The 23,185-nt window shown below is 36.5% G+C and overlaps 1 protein-coding gene across 11 annotated transcripts in view; it reads right to left on the bottom strand.

Annotated features, from left to right (window-relative positions):
* The window catches only part of CHL1 (cell adhesion molecule L1 like), a 209,574-nt gene that overhangs the window by 87,772 nt on the left and 98,617 nt on the right, over positions 1 to 23,185 (bottom strand). The gene's annotated exons all lie outside the window — the stretch shown is intronic.

Below are 23,185 nucleotides of genomic sequence, written 5' to 3'. Positions count from 1 at the left end.
ATCTATTCCCATTTGAGTCATTATTAAGGATCACAAATACATCACTGATTTTTCTGGTGAAATAGCTTTTCAACTTCAAAGTTTTCACACTAATAGAAGATGGATAGTTCCAGCAAGATAGAGGAAAGAAATAATAAAGAACAAAAGAATAAAGGCCACCATTTTAACTGAAATTTACAAATGTGAGTTTGGTTCAAGCAGAAGACAAAGGCGTAAGATGCTTCTCATTTAAACAGAATATTTATTCATTTCAAAGTTTACAGAAATAGAATAAGAATTAAGGTTTCAATTTTTTTTACTTTCTCTTACAATTTCAATTTTTTTCTGAAACATTGTGATAATAGATGTCTAAACATTGTTTATACATTGTCTATCATGTATTCTTGCAGGTAATAATACAATAATTTGCTCCAAAATGTGATAATTAGTCTTTCAGGTATGTAATTTTGTTTTGTTTTCTAAAAATCAATTACTCTATGTGTTCACTTAGAACTGGTGAAAAAAGTTAGCTAACACAGAGATAGTAAAGTCTTTAAACTTACATTAAATTCTAAGTATTTCCGCTTTATTATTTCACTTTCAATTGCATCTTAAGATATTATAGACCTGTATCTTTTGTATATATGTACCGATTGGTAAAATTTAAAGTAATAACTAATGGCTGTTGTTTCACAGTTTTAGGAGTCTTAAGGAACAGCAACACTGTTTATGCTTTACTTTGAGAACAAAATTATATTAATCATAAAAGAAAATACTACCCTCCCATCTCCAAAAAGTTGTGAATCTTTGTCCTGAATTAGAGTAATGGCATTACTCTACTCTGCCTGACCTCAACTGACCCATCTGTAAAATGGGAATTGGAAAAAATGACTCTTGTATGCTTCAGAATATTTTCTAATGACAAATAACTTATACTTGTAATTTAACTTCTACTGGTAAATTTAACATATATGTTCAAATGTGTCACTATGTTAATTGACACTACTTTTCTGATGAAATGAGTTATCCTAATCAATGAAATAAAACATGGAAAAATGCTTTCATTATAAAAAGCAAAATACTGCCTTAACTACAAAAGGTGAGTCCTACATATTTGTACAAAGTTGGGAGACATTAAACCATGTAGCTATTATTAATATGAAAATTTTGAGGAAAATATCAATGCCCTGCCCCTTCGAATTTTCTTTTTCCTGTTTTTTTTTTTTCTGAAACAGTTTGGTAATAGTCATCTAAAGTCATTGTTTAATATATATCAATCTTTACTTGCAATCTAGTTGTTATTTAATATTCGGTTCCATTAGTTTTCAATGCTGATGGCTTTAAGAGCATCTCATGTATGTGTTTTATGAGTTGCCTTTTATTTGTAAGGAGCAAGACTTTCCAAAGTATTATGCTACTAGGAGATCGTATTTCCAGATTAATATTTAACATCATCTCACCTCTGAAATAGGGAACAAGAATAACTAGATAGCCAGATAAGTGAGAACACTCTCAATTTCCATTAATCTCTTGATTTAGGGCAGTAAGTTCACTGGTCTCTAATTGTGGTAGTAAAGTAGCTTATAGATACTAATTATTCAGTAACGGTGATCCCATTTTTTGAATTTTAATCATTTTAAATGCATGGTCTTGACCCAAGAAATTCTCTCCCATAATGACATCATCACTTTTCAGAATATGCATAATGACTAATTCTACATATGACCTTACCTCCTGCAGGAATTAGCTTCAATTTACCTGAAATTTGTATGTTCACAGGCTACAACATAAAAATTATTAGAAGTTTAAATGTGACCCCGTTCAAGTAAGACTCCATTAGCTGACGATGAAAGCTCCAAAATAGCTTTCAGATTGAAAACGGAAAGTCAGTCTTAGTTTCATTGCCAGAATTCATAAAGGGTATGTTTCTTAGGAATTCCATTTTGCAACAGTAAGATAGCAATAAAAATATATTCCCATTTATCTTTCTTGAAACAATGGCATTTAATGCCTCATGCCAGACCTCAAAGATAATAGCAATTGTTGAAACTCAGGATGGAGCTGGCACTAAGACAAGAGCTAATTTTTTAAAAATTTTTACTTTCTACGAGTATGTAGTATTTATAGGGTACATGAGATGTTTCGATACAGGCATACAATGTGGAATAATTACATCAGGGTAATTGGGGTATCCATCACCTGAAGCATTTATCATTTCTTTGTGTTATAAACATTCCAGTTATACTCTTACTAAAATATTTTTGAAGTTAAGTCACATGAAGCTGATGTCTGATAGCTTATATTAATGATATCAACTCAGATCCACAAAGGAATCTATTAATTTTTATGAATCTGGGTAAACTGGGTTAAATTTTAATTCCTACTATCGTAGCTCATCCTTAGGAAAAGAAATCATCCCTGCCAACCACTTCAAAAGAAAAATTTAGCTTGGTGCAAAAGTTATTGTGGTTTTTGCCATCAAAAGCCACAATAACTTTTGCACCAACCTAATACATATCTTAGTGTCACATCTTACTCACGTAGGAGTTAAGAAGAAATTACTTAGGCAGATAGTGAGGGTACTAGAGTCCTCGGTAAGGTTTTCCTTTTCAATGAAATGCAGCCCCCAAATTATTTTCTAACAAAGAGCAGCCTGTAAAATAGAGCTGCAGACATAGACCCTGGCAGTTGTGCCAATCGTGTTCAAAAATGGCGGCTCCATCTTCCCTTCCCAGCCACATGTACAGTAAGGAGCAGACAAGATGGCACCGGTCAACTGGAAAGCCCATTCACATAATAAGATTAAGGTAATAAGAGTAGGGTGGCCAGCCTTTTCTGCACACTATGTGAACGTCACACCTGATCGAACCAATCTGTGGGCCCTGCATAAATCAGACACCACCTCCTCAAGCCTGCCTATAAAATATAGTGCATCCGCAGCAGGCCAGCCTTTTCCTCTGGGAAGCCCCTCTCTCTCACTAGAGAGAGAGTTGTTTTCCTTTATCTTTCTTTCTCTTTCTTTTGCCTATTAAACCTCTGCTTCTAAACTCCTCATATGTGTCCATGTTCTAAATTTTCTTGACATGAGACAATGAACCCCAGGTATTTACTGCAGACAATGCAGTTGCTTCAATGCAATGGAACCTTCCTGACTCCTTCAGGTTCTCCAGTACGACTGGTGGGATAAGAATTAAGAATACACTGATTTCAAGACATTAGTTTAACATGGACAAGCGTGCATACCTCCTAGGGCAACTTCCAACACAACAAAAAGGAAATAAAGTTCTTTGCCTCTTCAAGACAGAAGCCTCTAACATACACATCATGAGTATTATAAAGTGACCACATAGATCCCTTTGATGTTTTTAAAAGTGCTCCATGGTGGCAAATCTAGAAACAACTTGCTCCCTTAATTTAAATTCATATTCTTCCTTGAGAAATGGAGGAGAGAGATGGCTAAGTCTTTGTCCATTCTACTTGGCCTCCCAAGTAAGTGCAAAGCTACTGTGGCCTCCTGACTGGCCACATGACAAAGTGATGTGTAGTGATGAGACCATGGGAAAGTTAGTATAACCTGGGTTCAAAGCCACCATTGCTAGATGGCTGTGGGCAGTTTACCCAACCTGCTCACTCATCTGTACAAACTGGGGTGATAGTTGTTGCTGTATAGCACACTTATGAGATTTAAGTGAGGTAATGTATCATTAGCAGAGAAAAATAAATAAAATTTGCTAATGCTAGTGAAAGTGATGATCATTGTGTTGATAGTGGCAATGAGGATATCGTCCCTCCTACTAATATTCTGATCCAAGGAGCATGGTTAACTTCTGTGGATGCTATTAGAGTTACAAAATCATAACAACTTACAAAATAAAGGCATATTCTCTAAAGTATATAGTGGTGAAATGGTATTGATTGATATAAAATACTCTCCCCAAAAGTGTAAGAGTGTGGTAGATTGATTGCAAAATCTTCTCTGATTCTCTTCCCCTCTTTGTGGTCACACACTCTGTAATAAGACTTCATAGCTCCTCCTAAGAAGCTCTTTCCTCACTTCTTGAATCTGGTAGGCTTTTGACCCTAGAATGAATTCTAGTCTAGGCCTCAAGAAGCCTTGCACCTTTTTCCTCTTTCTCTCTGTCTCTGAAAACTCTGCTCAGCTATTTTAAAAAGAAGCCTGCGCTACCCTGTTGGAAGATAAGAGACATTTTGCCCATCATCCCCATCATCCTGGCCAACAGCCAGCCAGCCACTAAACGTAAAATGGCAGCCATCCTAGATGAGACTGCCCTACTGACCTGTCAGCTGAACGCAGATGCTAGAACCAGCTGGTCAGTATCAGTCAAGACTGGCTAAGTTCAGCAGAATCTCCCAAAGAAACAGTAGACTTAGGAACAATAATAAATGTTTCCTTTATTGAATCAGTGTTTTGGGATGGTTTTCAAGGTAGAAATAGCTAATTTAGGTAGAAGAGATAGAATAAACAAATTGATGCAACAATGAATATTGTTGAAGCAGAGATATATATGTAAGCAGATATATATAGAGATATCTCTCTCTCTCTCTCTCTCTCTATATATATATATATAGAGAGAGAGAGAGAGAGAGAGAGCAAGAATCGGGGGAGGTTATGCTAATCTTTCTGTTGGGGGTACATTTTAACATTTTCCTAATGGAAACATTTTTAATGTTTATTCAGTCTTCGGAAATCAGAAATCAGCCTAAAATATTTCAACAGCAGTAAGGAGATTCTTTAGGCAAAAGGTAGACAAAATCTTGAGGATGCCTGCTGCCATACATCTAAAATAAAAATAAAAAACAAACAGAAAAAAGGACTTTCTTAAAGCTACCATACTGTCTGCACCTCTTCTATTGGAACAAGATGAGAAAATGTGGGGTTTCTTTAAACATCCGTGTGTATGTTCTGCATATTTAGTTTAAGCAACTAATGTAACTCAGTGCTTTTTCTTTCTTGGTTTAAGAGTTTTGAAAGTTATAGCCCACCTAAAGAAAATGTAAGCCCATTTTATAGTACATCATCATTTAAGTCTTGGTAGCTGTTAGTATACATGATGCCTGTTCATTTTTCTTTAATGCTTTGATCCTTAATTCACCAACTTTGCATTATGTTTTCACTGGAGACTGTTTAAATTCCAATAATAAAGCATAGAAAGGCAGCAATGCATAAAAATGGTTAAGACTAAATTTTCACTTTGGACAATTATAGATCATTCCACCATTATAAATTGAACACTAAAACAAATTATTTTAAAATTACTTTAAAGATCCAAGGCTATTGTTAATGTACTCTGAATGATAATCATTTCCTAATAATCACTTGTTTTTTTCACCTAACAGTAATAGTGTCATGTTTACACAAAACCTTTGGCACTATGGTTCTCTAATGGCTCTAATGAATAGTAAATGCTTCGATTTTCCCTTTTGCAAATAACATTATTCAAATTTATATGCTGGAATTTAAAAAAAGAGGTTTCTACTTTATCCTAGAGGGAAATAGAATCTGGTGAGTGTGATACATGGACAAAAAGCAGCTTAGAAAGGCAGCTGGTTTGACATAGCACATTTTATTTTAGTGATTTTTAAAAATCCTTGACATTTTTTCTGAATAATTATTCACAAACAGTTTTAGGTCAAATTTCCAAGAAGAAAATATATCACAGCAAATTCAATGAACAAAAGGTGACTCTTATCATCACCATTTTAAAAACTTTTTCATTTCTATGGCAGCAACTACACAAAACAGAAATGTCAGTGACAGTCCATCTGCCATTTTCATTGACAACATGGAATGCACACAGCCAAAAAAGAAGGGAAAAAAAAGCATGCTATGTTGACATTCCTCTTCACTAAGAAACAGCATTAAGTTGTTTCAGCTACTATGAGTTCCAGAGGTTGAAATTAACTTCATGCATGCAAAATCATTAAACAACATTTTTCTACTCAGGATGCTTGAAATACATCAACAACTTTTATTATAGCCAGCAGGAAGAGATATTTTATGACACTGGCATCCAAATTATAGTTTTAAAAATAACTCAATGGATTTGTATAATAGTCTGAGACAGTGCTATAACTCGGAAATGTTTAAATTTTCTTTTCTCTCCATGATAAAATGGCTTAAGAATCACTGAGCTGCATCAAGCAAGATGTCTTATATAAAGCCATTTGACATTTTCATGATGGAGTGGATGTCACCTTCACTTGTCTCTGACCTCAAGTGTCCCTTTATGAAACTCCTTTTTATGTGATTATCAGGCTAGGTTAAACTATTCCCCTGGTTCGGAATCAGTTCTTATGGGGAGGAGGTCCAGCAAATTTCCATAAGCCTGAAGTGTGATCTGAATCACTCAACATTGTGAAGCTGAGAAGGATAAACACATACACAAGCATTAAAAGGCTTTTGTTCAATCACCTGCCTGGCTAATACCATAAATCAATTTACAAGTGTCATAAGCACAGTAATCCTGAAATAACTGTTAATGGCTTTTACTCTGAAAACAAAGGAAACACTGTACATTATAGCCATATCCATTCGAACACTCTTTCATGTCTCATAACACTGCAGTGACAAGACAAAAGAATTGCTGAGTGTTAACTCATCATCCCTGCAGAGTTGGCGTATTTTGTACACAGTAGATCAAAGAAATGTCAATGTTATTATAAGCAAATTGATTTTATTGGGAAAATGTCAGCTTTAGTTAATAACGATGTGGGATAAACTAATATCATTAATAATATCATTTATTTAAATAGCAAATTACTGTGGTTGAACTCTAACTGGAATATAATTGAATATAACCAATATATACATATAGGTTATATAAAAACTTATGTATATACATGTTTTTGTTTTCCCACCTATACATGTAAGATTCTTAAAAAATAGTATACTATAATGACATCTAATTCAAATTGTTTCATAGTGGAGACTAAGAAAGAAAATTATGGAAATTCATGGTCATTTGAATACAGGGATGGAGAATAATCCCAACATTAAGTTATTTTCTGAGTTATTTCTCAGAAAACAACTTATATAGCTGTGAAATTCATGTAGGGACTATTTTTCAAATTAAATAAAAATCTCAGATGTACTAAAATGCACAAAACTTAAGTGTACAGCTCAGCAAACTTTTACATATGTATAAATCCAGGTAACCACTTTTCACATTTCTTAAGGACTTTCAGTCACTAAAAACATTCCACTAGCTTCACTCCTGGAGCATCCCACATGGCCAGCTCATAGGAGGGTAAGACCTGTTTGTGTTCCTCTAGCCTTTTGGATTACAACCAAGGGGCTATCTCTCCTCCAGGTGATATTTGGATTATGTGGGAGCCGCTTGGGTTGTCACATGACTGGGGAGTGCTATTTGCATCTAGTGGGCAGGAGCCATGGATCCTAAACGACCTGCAGTGCTCAGCACAGTCCTGCCCAAGGAAGAGCAGCCCTACCTGAAAAGTGCAAACCCTCACTGTGACAGATACTGATGCTATAGTATGCTGGGTTAAAAAAAAAAAAGTTGTGTGGTCAACAAATTGTGGATATAGTATATGCATTACTATTGAAGCAGTCACTATGGAGTACAGTTTGATGCCTTCCCCCAAAACTAAACAAACTCTCACACATGATCCAGCCATTGAACTCTTTGGTTTTTATCCAAAGGAGTTGAAAACTTATGTCCACAAAACACTTGTACTTGGATGTTTAACAGCTTTATTTATATTTATCAAAATTTGAAAGTCACCAAGATATTCTCTGGTAGGTGAATGGATAAACTATACTGTGTCCAGACAATGGAATATCAGTGGTAAAAAGAAATGAGCTATCAGCCATGAAAAGAGGTGAAGGAAACCTAAAGGCACATTAAGTGAACAGGCCAATTTGAAAACACCAGATACTGTTTGATTCCAACTACACGACACTCTGGAAAAGGCAAAACTATTGAGAAAGTAAAAAGATAGGTGGTTGTGAGGGGTTAAGGGAGAAGAGGGAATGAATAGGAGGACAGGATTTTTACGGCAGTGAAACTACTTTGTATGACACTACAATTGTGGATATGTGTCACTATACCTTTGTCAAAACCCATAGAATGTATACACCAAAAGAAACCCGAATGTAAACTATAGATTTGGGGCATTATTGATATGTCAATGTAGGTTCATCAGTTGTAACAAATGCACACTGCTGGTGGTGTTGATAACGGAGAGGCTGTGCATATGCAGAACCGGTAGTATAAGAGAAATTTCTGCACGTTCTGCCCAATTTTGCTGTGAACCTAAAACAACACTAAAAGATGAAATCTTCCTGGAAAGAAAAACTGCAATATGTGAGAGGAAGCAATAATAATATATGACAGATTTCTAAGCTATAACAAAAAATCAACTTCAAAAATATATTTGTAAATTAAAGAGAACATCCTCTTAATTCTTTTTCAGATTTTCATCACTCACTCCCACCTTGGACACCTAAAATCACGGAAGATTGATAACAGCAGTGGTGAAATCACTCAGTCTTAAACTCTTGGCTCAAGTGAGCATCCTGCCTCAGCCTCTCTAGTAGCTGGGATACTATAGGCATCCGCCACCACACGCAGCTAATTTAAAAAAATTATAGAGACAGGGGTCTCACTATGCTGTCCAGGCTGTTCCCAAACTCCTGGCCTTAAATGATCCTCCCACCTGGACCTCCCAAAGTGCTAGCCACTGTGCCCAACCCATGAATGCTCATTTTTAAAACTGTCTTCTCTCCTTCTCTACTATTCTCTTGCTATTAAATACCGTCCCCTCTGTTTGTCTCCTCTTTATTTTTTTCACATATATATCAACATTGATCAGTACCATGGCAGGAATTTTCAAAAAAAGAAATGAGGCACTTCCAGGTAAGCTGCAAGGTCTGTCCCTTATTTTCCATTAATAGAAAAATGACTCTCATTGAGTCTGGAAACTAATGATAAAAATTTAACCATAACAATAAATTCGGAATTTTTTAAAGGATAATATATATAATGTTTGATTACAACTTACAGTTACATTTAAAAGTAGAAAACTAATTAGAAAAAAATAGGATCAAGTGCAGTGCCTCATGCTTGTATTCCTAGCACTTTGAGAAACTGAGGCTGGAGGATCGCTTAAGGCCAGGAGTTCAAGACCAGTTTGGGCAACATAGTGAGGCCCCATCTCTACAAAGATTTTCTTTTTTTAAATTAGCAAGGCATAGGGTATGTGCCTATACTCCCAGCTACTCAGGAGGCCAAGGTTGGAGGATTGCTTGAGCCCCAGAGTTTCAGGCTAGAGTGAGTTATGATGCTGCCTGGGCAACAGAGTGAGACCATTTCAAAAAAAGGAAGGAAGGAAGGAAAGAAGGAAGGAAGGAAGAGGAAAGAGAAAAAGAAAGAAAGAGAGAGAGAGAAGGAATAAGAAAGAAAGAGAAAGGAAAGAAAGAGAAAGAAAGAATGAGAAAGAAAAGAGAGAAAGAGAGGGAGGGAGGGAGGAAGGAAGGAGGGAAGGAAAGAAGGAAGGAAGAGAGAAAGAAAGCAAGGAAGGAAGGAGGAAGGAAGGAGGGAAAAAAGGAAAGAGAAAGAAAAGAAAGAAAGAGAAAGAAAGAGAAAAAGAAAGAAAGAAAGAGAGAGAGGGAGGGAGGGAGGGAGGGAGGAAGGGAAAAAAGGAAAGAGAAAAGAGAGAAAGAAAGAAAGGAAGGAAAGAAAAAGAAAATATATACCTAAGTTTTTCTTTCCAACCAGCGCCCAGCAATGGGCATCTCTCACGACAACTGGCACAAGCACCAGAAGACAGGGGCAAGAGAAAGAACTGCTACAAGAAGCGGAAGTCTGAGCTGGGATGCCCACTGCCAAGACTAAGATTGGCCCTGGCCACATCCACGCGGTTTGTGTGTGGGGAGGTGATGAGAAATGTGCTCCGAGGCTGGACACGGGAACTTCTGTGGCTGGGAGTGTCGCACTCGCAAAACGAGGATCACTGATCTTGTCTGCAGTGTGACCCACAGCGAGCCGGTCTGCACCAAGACCCTGGTGAGCAATTGCTTGCTGCCGGCTGGCAGCGCACCTTAGCAACAGCAGTACAAGTTCCACTGTGCACTGTCCGGGGCCACAAGAAGGGGGCCCAGCGGACTCTTGAGGAGGAAGAGATTTTAAACAAAAAATGATCCAAAGCAAATTCAGAAAAAAATATAATGAAAGGAAAATGAATGCCCAAAACAGCAGTCTTCTGGAGGAGCAGTTCCAGCAGGGCAAGCTTCTGTCGTGCATTGCATAAGGATGGGGCCAGCATGGCTAAGCAGATGGCTACCTGCTAGAGTGCAAGGAACTGGAGTTCTATCTGAGCCAAATCAAGGCCTGGAGAGGCAAACAAATGCGCCTCCTTCCTGTCTTAGCTCACCTAATAATGGTGTTTATTATTCTATTATATATATTATATAATATAGATATCATTATATATTATTATAACATATATATGTTCTATGATATAGATATTATCTATATATATTATCTATCTCCCTATGTTTATATGATTATCTATGTTTATATGATTATTTATCTATCTATCTATCAGCTGTCTATCTATACCTCCTAATGTTTTGGATGGTTTTAATCTACTTCTCCAGTTTTTTGTGTTAATCAAATTGTTCAGGTGGATATCAGTAGTGAGCACATTACTTATAAAACTGAAACAAACAAGAGCTCACAATTTTTTGTACCTGCCTTGTCTACATATTTGTAGGAGACTGGATATTTTATGAGGCAGTTGCCAGATCCTATTCGTTATTTTTGCGCTTGCCTAGAATATAGGAAATACACATAATAAATCTTTCTGAATGAATGAATGAATTTCATACATATGTCCACAAAAGAATATAATCTGCATAGATATAAAAGGTTGATAAAATTCTGAATTCCTTTTTTCTCATTCATCCAAAGACAACTCAGAAATTAAACTTTCTGAAATACTCGTTAAAGTAAATATGGATTTGAATGTAAAACACTGAGCTAAACATTGCTGGGCTTCTCACAATAATTCCATAAAGGCTAATAGAACTTTAAATGAATATCTCTCAACCTCATTCATTTTACACTGTCTACTTTAGGCCAACCATATTCATAGGTTTTAGTGGTTCTTAAAAGTGTCAACAAAAACAAATCATTAACTTTTCTGAAATTTACTTTAAAATACTTTAGCATAGGCTGTGTGATAATGTAGAGGCTACTGAATTTTAGTGTACCCCATAAGTATAGTCAGTCAATATTCAAAAGGTCTTAATCGAAACTCTTCTAAATCTCTAGTCAAATGTAGCAGCACTGGTTACTACATGTACTTCAGGTATCTTTATTTCGTAAAGTATGTTAAGTGTGTAAGTATGGCTTAATCACTATAGTCGATGTTAGCAGAATGTTCCATTAAAAAAAAAACAAGTAGTGTTGTATATATTGGTGGATTTGCTAGAAATGTTTGCTCAGACACAAGCATCCTTGAGTGAATAGGATATTAAAAAATCAAGGGAGCCCCACAGCCTAAACACAATTTCATTGCACTCCAGGCTTAGGATTTCATTCATTTTTGCAATGAGTGTTTTTTCCTATGACTCCAATCGAAAATGTAGCTGAATCCTGCAGCTAGAATATTATCTCATCTGCCTCTAGTGAAGCTTTCTTGCAGATTTCTGTCACAATGCCTCAAAGGTTTAACAGCTGGGACTCCATCAAGCTGACAGAATACAGGGTATAATTCTGTGAAGTGTGTGTTTTGTGTGTGTAAATGCATGCTAGTGCATGTGTACACATACTTATGAGCACATGTGTACATTTGATGGCTAATACATATTTGTTTGTCTGGACAATTTCATCCTAAGACTGTCCTTGCCACATAGCATCTGGTAGCTAGGTTATAAGAGAAAATTAAAACCCTCATTTTTCTCTAGGACTTGGAAAATATTGATACCTGTAAAAAGTAACCTAATGACCAAAAATTAGGTCAGGATGCAAACATGAAGAAACTACTATCTGCGGTAAACTTTCTATATGGAAGCATTGTCAGAAAATACACTCTTTAGAAATGTGAGCAAGTTATACACCATTAGCCTTAACCTAAGGCCATTTCTCAGGTTGTATTTAAAGCATGAATTCCAACAACTGGTATTTGAATATGATTTTATTTTTCTTTGCTCATCAAAAGGCACTTAAGGATCTTGTAGTGACAGCGATGGTCATCGTAATTATCAATGGCTAGGGAACACTAAGCACTTGAATATGACATTGACAGATTCTTTCAGAGATGAAAAGGCTGCATGATTAAGATAAATAGTTCACGGTTTGGGATATCTCACCTTTGATTTTTTATCTCTATACTGTTTCATAACTGTTTATTTTTTGCATTATTTCTTTTTTTGTCACCACATTTTTTTTCCATTCTCTGAGACAAATTTTTTGGTTAAAGACAATTTACTGGTTGAAAAATGCTAAACGCCAAATAGTGATACAAAAAACTTTAGTCTTATTTTCCTCTAAAATCTGTAGTTCACAGAAACATCCCTCTTGTCAGTTCAAAATTTTCAAGTGGAATATAACGAAGCAAACCAACTATAATCAGAGAGATTTGGGGCATAATCACATCCCAGAGGTTGTTTAAATGGGATATTTTTATTCAAATTCAAAAAGGTATAGGTATTTTTGTTGCAAACAGTTTAATAGATGTATCAGTGCTTTGGATATGTTGGTAGAAATTTTAATCTTCTCCCTGTGCAAATCGTTAAAAGCAAACCTATTCTATTCAAGCCATAAGATACAAAGTATGATTTCCAGATACTTAAGATACATTTACAAGAAACTCATAATTTCCTTTGGCTCATCTTCTGCTCCGACGATGGCATTAGAGCTGTCAACACTGATTGATCGTTGCCTGTGCTTTTATGAGAAGAATTAATGCCAAATCCCGGGCCAATGACCTAGATCCCTAAACCCTTCATATCTTGTCCTCGTTTTCCATGAATAAGAAATAAGAACAGGAAGGCAATATCAGTTAATATGTCATTTTTGAACTGATTACCTTCTTCATTTGCATGATAACCAGTTAGATTCAGTTTTCTGGATCTAGTGTGCAGTTTACTTAAATACACATGTTTAAGAGTCTTACGTGTTTTGATTCCAATATTGATAATATTTCTAAGAACTACTGTTTTTATCATCACATACCAGTTTTAATTAATTTGTTTTTACTTATTTTACAATAAAATGTATTCTTATTGTAACAGAAAATAATGGCAAAGGAACGTATTCAGTAAAAATTTGAAGATCATACAACCCTCTTCTCCCCATCCCTGCCAGAAAACATTTAAGATATGAACACTTCCAGACATTTACATTTATTTTTATTTATTTATATGTACATTTATATTATATATAATGTATAGTATGCCTTATATCTGTTATATAAATGATATATCTATTATTTTTTGTTAAGTGAAAAAAGCAAGTTATAGGATGTTATCTATAGAACAAACAGGTAAAGACCATGAGTTTTTCCTAGAAAAATCACAAGTTACTAGGCACTCAAAATTCAGTCTGGAAAAAGGATTATTGAAGGAAAAACTGTGAAAGATCTTAAACTTCTTTAGCTATAAAGTTATAATAGGGCAGAGGTCACTACCAGTAATGCAAGCGTTCTTAATCATGTCAAAATTCCTAACTGTAATTCATTTATTGGATATATTTTATATTTTTAAGCATTCACTCTACTCTAGAAAAATTTTCCTTTACATCATATTTTTGTGATTCCAAAGATAATACTGTCGTCATTGAAATATACTGAATGACTAGCAGGTGACAAAGACAAAGTGTTCTGTAAATATTTTGATAAAACCTGAGATTAACTAAAAGTGACATTTAGCCATGATACTTTCTTCCTTACTGTAGAAATTTTCCTTTGAATGAAAGAAATCAAACTGTCATTCTTTTCTACTAACATATCGTTAGCACAAATCAATTATAGCTCTAGAGATATGATGTTTTCCTAAATGTTATGGTTTGGTATGCAATTTGAATTCAACATAGCTAACAGTCAAAAATGAAATAAAGTTTATCCGTGACCAGATATGACTACCAGTATAATTTATCAGAGAGAAATTGATAAAATAAAAGCTCCCACCAAGTCACTTAAGGAGTGTCTTCTTTCCATTTAAAGCAGTGTTTAGAGGGAAATTTATAGCACTAAATGCCCACAAGAGAAAGCAGGAAAGATCTAAAATTGATACCCTAACATCACAATTAAAAGAACTAGAGAAGAAACAGCAAACAAATTCAAAAGCTAGCAAAAGACATGAAATAACTAAGATCAGAGCAGAACTGAAGGAGATAGAGACACGAAAAACCATTCAAAAAAATCAATGAAACCAGGAGCTGGTTTATTGAAAAACTCAACAAAATAGTTAGACCACTAGCCAGACTAATAAAGAAGAAAAGAGAGAAGAATCAAATAGATGCAATAAAAAATGATAAAGGGGATATCACCACCAATCCCACAGAAATACAAACTACCATCAGAGAATACTATAAACACCTCTACGCAAATAAACTAGAAAATCTAGAAGAAATGGATAAATTCCTGGACACATACACCCTCCCAGGTCTAAGCCAGGAAGAAGTCAAATCCCCGAATAAAACAATGACAAGTTCTGAAATTGAGGCAGTAATCAATAGTCTACCAGCCAATAAAGCCCAGAACCAGATGGATTCACAGCTGTATTCTACCAGAGGTACAAAGAAGAGCTGGTACCATTCCTTCTGAAACTATTCCAAACAACAGGAAAAGAGGGAATATTCCCTAACTCATTTTATGAGGCCAGCATCATCCTGATACCAAAACCTGGCAGAAACACAACATCAACAACAAAAATTCAGGCCAATATCCCTGATGAACATTGATGTGAAAATCCTCAATAAAATACTAGCAAATGGAATCCAGCAGCACATCAAAAAGCAGCACATCAAAAAGCTTACCACCAGGTACGAAGTTGGCTTCGTACCTGGGATGCAAGGCTGGTTCAACATACGCAAATCAATACATGCAATCCGTCACACAAACAGAACCAATGACAAAAGCCACATGATTATCTCAATAGATACAGAAAAGGCCTTTGATAAAATATAACACCCCTTCATGCTAAAATCTCTCAATAAACTAGGTATCAATGGAACATATCTCAAAATAATAAGAGCTATTTATGGCAAACCCACAGCCAATATCATACTGAATGGGCAAAAACTGGAAGCATTCCCTTTGAAAACCAGCACAAGACAAGGATGCCCTCTCTCACCACTCCTATTCAACATAGTATTGGAAGTTCCGGCCAGGGCAATCAGGCAAGAGAAAGAAATAAAGTGTATTCAAATAGGAAGTCAAATTGTCTCTGTTTGGAGATGACATGATTGTATAATTAGAAAACCCCATCTTCTCAGCCCAAAATCTCCTTAAGCTGATAAGCAACTTCAGCAAAGCCTCAGGATACAAAATCAACGTGCAAAAATCACAAGCATTCCTATCCACCAATAACAGAGAGCCAAATCATGAGTGAACTCCCATTCACAATTGCTACTGAGATAATAAAATACCTAGGAATACAACTTACAACGGATGTGAAGGGCCTCTTCAAGAACTACAAACCACTGCTCAAGGAAACAAGAGAAGACACAAACAAATGGAAAAACATTTGATGCTCATGGATAGGAAGAATCAATATTGTGAAAATGGCCATACTGCTCAAAATAATGTATAGATTCAATGCTATCCCCATCAAGCTACCAGTGACTTTCTTCACAGAATTGGAAAAAAATTACTTTAAACTTCATATGGAACCAAAAAAGAGCCTGCATATCCAAGACAATCCTGGGCAAGAAGAACAAAGCTAGAGGCATCACACTACCTAACTTCAAACTACACTACAAGTCTACAGTAACCAAAACAGCATGGTACTGGTACCAAAACAGATATATAGACCAGTGGAACAGAATGGAGGCCTCAGAAATAACACCACGCAGCTACAACCATCTGATTTTTGACAAACCTGACACACACTAGCAATGGGAAAAAGATTCCCTATTTAATAAATGGTGTTGGTAAAACTGGCTAGCCATATGCAGAAAACTGAAACTGGACCCCTTCCTTACACCTTATACAAAAATCAACTCAAGATAGATCAAAGACTTAAATGTAAGACTTAGGACCATAAAAACTGTAGAAGAAAACCTGGGCAATACCATTCAGAACATAGGTATGGGCAAAGAATTCATGTCTAAAACACTAAAAGCAATGGCAACAAAAGCCAACACTGACAAATGGGATCTAATTAAACTAAAGAGCTTCTTCACAGCAAAAGAAACTATCATCAGAGTGAACAGGCAACCTACAGATTGGGAGAAAATTTTTGCAATTTATCCATCTGACGAAGACCTATCCAGAATCTACAAAGAACTTAAACAAATTTACAAGAAAAAAAGAAACAACCTGATCAACAAATGGGCAAAGGATATGAACAGACACTTCCCAAAAGAAGACATTTATGCAGCCAACAGACATATGAAAAAATGCTCATCATCACTGGTCATTAGAGAAATTCAAATCAAAACCACAATGAGATGCCATCTCATGCCAGTTAGAATTGCCATCTTTAAAAAGTCAGGAAACAACAGATGCTGGAGAGTTTGTGGAAAAATAGGAATGCTTTTACACTGTTGGTGGGAGTGTAAATTAGTTCAACCATTGTGGAAGACAGTGTGGCAATTCCTTAAGGATGTAGAACTAGAAATACCATTTGACCCAGCAATCCCATTACTGGGCATATACCCAAAGAATTATAAATCATTCTATGATAGGCACATGCACATGCATGTTTATTGCGGCACAATTCACAATAGCAAAGACTTGGAGCCAACCCAAATGTCCATCAGTGATAGACTGGATTAAGAAAATGTGGCACAAATACACCATGGAATACTATGCAACCATAAAAAGGATGAGTTCTTGTCCTTTGCAGGGACATGGATAAAGCTGGAAACCATCATTCTCAGCAAGCTATCACAAGATCAGAAAACCATGCACCACATATTCTCACTCATAAGTGGGAGTTGAACAATGAGAACACATGGACACAGGGAGGGGAACATCACACACCAGGGCCTGTTGGGGGTGGGGTGCTGGGGAGGGATACCATTAGGAGAAATACCTAATGTAGGTGATGGGTTGACGGGTGCAGCAAACCACCAGGGCATGTGTATTTCTATGTATCAAAACTGTACGTTCTGTACATGTAACCCAGAACTTAAAGTATAATAATAATAAAAAAGAGTGTCTTCTTTCCGGAAAAAGACTACAAGAAAGCAAGTAATTTCCATGTAGTAATTGCACAATGTAACTACTATATGGCAATGCCGCATCTCTTTAGAAGTAGTGATTTTCACAGCAAGAATTCTGCTTTGCTTGTCGTACTGTTAACTAGACAATGCTGAATCTCAGCAAAGAGCTACACAATTGCAAAAGAATACCTTCTCTGAGCAACCAAAATCACCACCATTAAGTGCTGAATTATTCAGTGGGGATAATGGTACTCAAAATATAGCTGCTGGCTCTAACAAGTCACTTTTGCTTGTTTATTGGGTTAGAACAGCCAGTAGGAGGTTGGCAATGAATTCTCTTAAGCAGCACATAAGAGTTTCCTTTTTCATTTTCCTGATATATATATTTTTGGTACAGCCAGAACTTCTAATTTACTCAGAGTTATGTCATCTGCCATCTGAAACACTAGGTGAACCAAAAATGTGGTCTGCAGACTAAGCCAGCCATGCATATTTGTGCATGAAGAAAATCCTATGGAAAGAACTTCATGAGGTTCAGCTCCCTCCTAATGTAGGCACTCTGGGGTCTGAATCCCTTCTACCTCTACTTTGATTCCTCAGCACTTCCTATCTGTATTATTCATGTAAAGGAGATTTGGGTTAACATTTTTTAAAAATGGAAACCTTCAACGGCATGTCATTACTCAGAACATGGATCAAAATCCTTATTATTCTGCAAATTCTGAGTGCTCTGGACTCTACACACATCTCTCATCTCTCTTCCCCCTCCTGAGCTTCAATTACATGTTCTTTTAACTTCCTAAACACTCCAATCTCTTGTTATAAGCTTTTCCATCAGTCTGGAGAATCCTTTACTTTCATCACCTTTTGCCTAGACGGCAACTCTTATCCTTCAGGTCTTAACACAGCTGCACTTTCTTAGGAAACCTTTCATATCACAGGGGTTTTCTCTTTTTTTTGTTTCACTGCTTTTTTTTCCTAGAAATAAGATGTTTCACACGAGAGCACTTATCTCAGTTTCGAATTATACATTCACTAGTGTGATGTCTTATGATGCTTATGTCTCTTACTAGACAATAAACTCAGGAGAGTAAGAAACATTCAGGCTTTGCTCATCATCATGTCCTCATTGCCAAAGGTATTGCCTTGCACAGAGTAGGCTCCCCATGAATAAAGCTGTTTAAATAAATAGTAAGTACATATAAAATAATTGGATAAAAATGAAGAAATATAGTAAAAATTATAGCTTAACCACATTGTGCCCTACCTCCTTGTAAGGTTCTTGCCGTTGAATGTGCTTTCCCATTCACTCTCACAAAGTCATCAGAACCCAAATCCATGTCTTCTATCCCATCACCTCTGTTTGCATCAGAGCCAGTTCCTGCCTGCTTATAAGCTACCCCCAACTCAAACAAAAAACTTTAGCATTCAGCCCCCACAAACTCAGTAAATCCAAAGGTTCATTTATTCTCTTCTTCTGGCAATTTCTATCTAAGTAGCCTCACTGCTCACTGTAGTGATTCAAACTGATATCTTGGGTCCCCTCAATGGTCACAACAAGTCTTATTAGTTTTAGTTTCAATCAACTGATCTATGTTTGCCACTCCAGATTCTTCTTATTACTTCATCTCTGAAATATTATAGTAAGTTTCAAACAATTTTCTCTAACCACAGATTCTCTAAGCTGCCATTTTCCATCAACTGGTAAGCAATTTATCTTTCTGAAACCCAATACTGATCCTTTCATTCTCCTACTAAAACCTTCAAGGGAGAAGCAGCCAACAACTTCCTGTTGAAGAGGTGCCAGGAGCTGCAATCTCGATGGAACGGAGAGAGAAGGTAGCAGTGACCTTGTTTTAATATTGTATTTCCAAAGCAATCTCACTATTCGTAGATTTATTTTTTCCTGTGGGTGTTTGCAGAGGCACACTGATATACACTCTGAATGATGACTAATGGTCCTCCTAGTGTTGTTTCACTGCTCCCCTATCAGGTGAGAACAATGTGCAAGCTTCCAAGCCTAGGGGAGCTCACACAGGGTCATGGAGAGGGACGGGTTTGCAGTAAGAGAGTTATGGAGGCACATCCCAACACAGTATCTAACTAGCTGCTGAACTAAATTCTTATTTATAAAATCAAGATGTTACATCCTCCTAATCTGTCATGAATATTAAAAATGTGTACCTAATATTGTACCTGGGACATAGTAATTTCTCAAAATTGGTAGCTATTTTTATTATCATTCATTCCTGTTGGCCTAATATATCATCTGACGCAAACCTAATTTTCCAGCATTTTCCTAGATCAACATCCAAAAGGGAACCAATGGTAAGAATTTGCAGCACCCCCATGTCCATATGTTCACTGATGCTGCTAACTTAGCCCATCTCATTCTCTTCCCCTAAAGTCTTTCATCTTGTTATTTACCCAGTAAGTGTTCACTCATCCTTCAAGATTTAATTTGTATATTGATGAAACTTTCTGCATTTCTGGAGGCCAAGTATGCTGCACTCTCATACTTAACAAATAGATTTTTATAAACACTTTATAATATTTTTCAATTATGTATTTACCTGACTGTGTCTTCTCTAAGACTAAAAACTCATGGAAACCAGGAATTCTCTTTCATTTCACATCAGATAATGTCTGGCACATGGGAGGTTACTCAATAAATGTCAGCAGAATAAGTATACTCAAAACTCGTACAAATTCCATTGTCCACTGAGACTCCACCATCCAAATAAGATTCAACCAGCTTATAGCACTTTAACACGGCACTGTTAATACTATTGTAAAAAATATTACTGTCTATTGAGATACTTGTTCTGTGCCACACAAGTTATTTAGGGGTTTAGGCACATTATCTCCGGTGTTGATTTTGTGTTCATCGTCTTATATGGTAAAAAAATTTGAAGGCAGGGACTGTTTTGCTAATCTCTATCCATATCACCAAGAAGGTATTTAGGAGGAGTATGGTCAAGTAATAGGTCTGCCACTCATTCTCTCTTTTCACCAAGGGACCACTCCTTGGAAATAAACAAGGTAGCCCAGTCAAATCTCCTATTAAACATGAGATTTGACTCATGAATGAGAGACCCTCCTGGCAAGCAAGTTAATGGCATTTAGAGACAGTCCCTATCTATCAAATGCTCACTATCTAGCACTGCTTATGATAAACAAACCTGAAATCTATGCATTTATGGGCATGGTCTCCTGGAAAAAGCTATGCAAGTATCTGAATATAAATGGAGATTTTAGTTACCTAAATACTCCTATTGAGCAAGGAATGTAAACTGCACATGTCACCTAGAGATTTCCTGTGGGTCCAGTGCATGCTCTTATGTGGAAAGAAAGCATTTGCGAGCTACACTGAAGGCCAAAGACCTCTCTCCCTGGCTCACCCATGCCATGTCATTACCTATACCATTAAAATTATTAGTAAAACTAGGTATTAGGTCAGACCTGTGATCCATGGTGTCTCTTTTTAGCAATTCGACTTATTGTATTATCTCAGGTTCCAGTAAGTGTTTTCTGAAAGAACACATTTTTTATGCCTATTTATGGACTAAAATTATAAGACAGATCTCGTTGGATATACCCACATTCATATGTTGATATGTTGTCTCTTTCCTGAGTTATAACCACTGAAAATAGTGAAAAGACTGGTTGTATATACACTCAGGTAGAAAAAGCAAGTCCACTTTGGAGTGCATTAACATAACACAAATGATTATCGAGATGACCTCCTAATATTCTCTACCTCTGTACCTTACAGCTGTACCAGACCTATGGAGTTCATTTGCATTTTGAAGCCTAATCCGGCTCTGTAATCCCCAGCCCACTGAGATGGCCCAGATAACATTTCCTGCATCCGAGTAAAGAATTCACAATATTAAAATCAGTTTGGCTTCCTGTTGTTAACCAAGGGTCTGTTTTTTCAATACTGCAGAGATGAGGCAAGAACAGAGCTCTCTTTGAAGCTAACAAAAGCTTAAACTCAGATCATCTCCATGGGATACAAAGTAAACCCAGAGAGAAGTAGCAGCCAAATGGTATTTGGTGTTCTATCAGGACAAGTACTTCTGTAATACAACCATTCATTCATTATTTGATATGGCTCTGTTCTCTCTTCACGGTGTTTGAAGTATTGTATGATTTTAAAATATAATATGTTGTATACTCCATTGATTAAAAATAGCAATATTCTTTGAGAATTACTATGATATTTGTTCATATCCTATTGAAAGACATTTATAATTTGGAGATCAATGTTACTCACAAATCTCATTTTACATTAAACCTGCCAATAATGCCAAAATATTCTAATCGGCAAAAGAGAGCAACTGCAGCAATAATACCAATAGTAATAGCATTTTAATTTTCTCTCCACAAATTACACTTTTCTGACCCCTTCTCTTTCCCTCTTCTTGCATCTGTGTCCCCTCTATGTTCCTTTCTCTCATGATCTCTCTACTTATCCCTTATATTTATTTTATTTTATTTATTTTCTTGAGACGAGGTCTCACTTTGTCACACAGGTTGAAGTGTAGTAGTGTGATCACAGCTCTCTGAAGCCTCCATCTCCCCGATTCAAGCAATCCTCCCACCTCAGCCTCCCGAGCAGCTGGGACTACAGGTGCGCACCACCATGCCTGGCTATCTCTCCCTTGTATTATCCCCCATCCTCTAACTAATTCTCTGTTCTAATCCCTTTCCTTTGTACCTCTGCTATCTGTCCTCTCCTCACATACAAACTCAGGATGTCCCCACTCTTCTTTCTGTTGTTCGTTTTGCACATTCTCTCCCTCCCACTCTTCCTAGCTCTCTAATCTGTCTCCCTGACTTCACTATGTAGTTTGCTGATATAATTACATGCACATATATTCCAACAAACCTAAAGAAATATATAAACATTGGTTTAACTCTTCTCCTCTGATTCAAGTCTATATTTTCCCCTTACAGTGTTTTGTTTATATAAATATATAAAACTGGATACAATATCTGCCTTCCACTTCTTTCCATTTTAAAAATAACTTCCCCTCATTTTTCCCAAGTGTAGGCTCATGACCTAAGCTGGGGCATCCATACCATCTAACCTTCAGGCTGCTGTGATGAGTCCAAAATGTGACCCAAGTGTGGACAGTCACAGTGATTCCTTGAGAATTTCCAAAGCCTCTTTTCCTCTGTGGTCATGAAACTATGAAAGCATGAGTTAGAAAGTGCCAACGACCATGGTTCCAGATTCACGAAGAGGTCAGTGAAAAACAATAATGAAATGATTACAAAGGGAAGAAAAAAAAGCATGAGAGAAAGGCGACAGGATTTATATCCTAATATCAGGTATCCCTAAGGCCAGTCCCACCTGTATTTTCACAGAATTTTGGTATATAAAATAATAAATTCCATTTGTATTAGGTAGCTTGAGTTCAGTTTTTATTACTTGCAACAAGTCTTAATTTCGATGAACGATATAAAAATCTGTATATGGAGGATAGTTCTTAACTGAATGATAGGCCAGGAATAATCACCAATGTAGAGGAAAGCCAAGTATCTGCTAAGTGCGTACGGGATATTAAAATGAAGCTTCAGCTGATGCACCAAGAGACTCAAGCAGCATATTCCAAAGAACGTGCTAAACATTGCATTCGCTAAGAAGGAGTCTGAAGTCCTCACCACATCAAAAATATAAAACAATCAGTAGTTAGGACGGAATTACAGGAGTATTTTTTTTTTTTTGAGAGAGAGAGTTGTACTATAGTTCCCAAATTTCCTCAGGAAGAAGGGGCGCCAAGGTTCTCTCTTCCGAATTCAAAATGAGAGAGACTTAGACT

This window comes from Gorilla gorilla, chromosome 2 (genome assembly GCF_029281585.2).
Source record: "Gorilla gorilla gorilla isolate KB3781 chromosome 2, NHGRI_mGorGor1-v2.1_pri, whole genome shotgun sequence".
In the NCBI taxonomy this organism is placed as follows: Eukaryota; Metazoa; Chordata; class Mammalia; order Primates; family Hominidae; genus Gorilla; species Gorilla gorilla.
The sequence above is the reverse complement of the archived record's forward strand: the minus strand, read 5'-3'. Positions and strand labels throughout refer to the sequence as shown.